The sequence below is a fragment of the Fonticula alba genome (assembly GCF_000388065.1).
Source record: "Fonticula alba strain ATCC 38817 unplaced genomic scaffold supercont2.4, whole genome shotgun sequence".
Lineage (NCBI taxonomy): Eukaryota > Rotosphaerida > Fonticulaceae > Fonticula > Fonticula alba.
The window spans coordinates 868,168-869,372 of NW_009242974.1; positions in this window are offsets into that span (position 1 = coordinate 868,168).

The window sequence follows — 1,205 nt, forward strand, 5'->3', positions numbered from 1 at the left end:
AGTGCGGTCCCAGGCGGGGGGCTTCGCCGCCCCCTCCTAGCCGCGCGCGCGCCGCTTCGCCCCCGGTCTGCCCCCCCCCCCCCCCCACCCCCCCCCCCCCCGCACACCCCCCCCGCCGGCACTCCCCGCCACCCCCCCCCCCCGGGCACTCCCCCACGCCCCGCCCCGCCGGCGGCCCCACCCCCCCTTCGCCCCCGGTCTGCCCCCCCCCCCCCCCCCCCCCCCCCCCCCCGTCGTCGCCCGCTGCCCGTGCCGGGCCCGGCCGGGAGGGCCCCGGCAGTCCCTCGGGCCTCCATCAAGCAAGCCACACAGACATTTCTGGCAAAGGACCGGGCCTGGTTCGCTACGCCCGCGCCAATGGCCGAGCCGGTCACACAAGCACACCCGCACGCGAACGTGCGGCACGGACAGATCTCACCGCTTGAAGCCCCCAAAAGGCAGGGGCGGGCGGATCAGACCGGGGCCGATGCCTGTGGTCGCCCGGAGGGAGCGGCCCGGAGAGGCAGCGACCCGGTCTTTGACAGGGGGCAGTGTCTCGATCTTTCGCGCTCTCTCTCACGCGCGGGCGCCTTCGCCCCCTTGTCCTGGAGGGGGGGGGGGACCCTTCACCTGCGCTCCGGTGGAGGAAAGAAGGGAAGGCACAAAAAAGGGCGGACTTTCTGCCGGGGTGCAGGGCTCGGAGGCTGGCACGGCTCTCGGCGGGCGCGGGCCGGATTCCCGAAGTCAACAGGGCGGCGGCGCATTCCGGGGCGGGGTTTCGCGGGAGGCGTCCGCGTCGCCACGAGATCACTCCATCACATGTCACCACAGTTAAGACCCGAGCTCCAGATCGGACGGCAGTCCGCCCGCGGGGGGCGCGCGAGGCCGGGGATCCGAGGCAAATTTCCTTTCGGCGTCCGACCAGGGTACTACCACGGTAGCCAACATGCCCCGGGCGTCAGCCCCCGGGCGGCGAACAGGAACCCCCCCCCCCGGGTACGGTGCGGCCCACAGGTGCTCCGCCTCGACTCGCCCCCGCCCCTCGCCCGCTGGTCACAGAGGCGAGGCATTGGGCCCGTTGGCTCCCGCCCCCCCCCCCCCCCCCCCCCCGCCGCGGCCCCGCCCCCGGTGGGGGGGGGCCCCCGGCCCCTGCGGCCCCCGGGCCCCGGGGGGGCGGGGGCGGGGGGGCGCGGAGCCGGGCGGCCGGGAGCCGGGCGGCGGGTCAG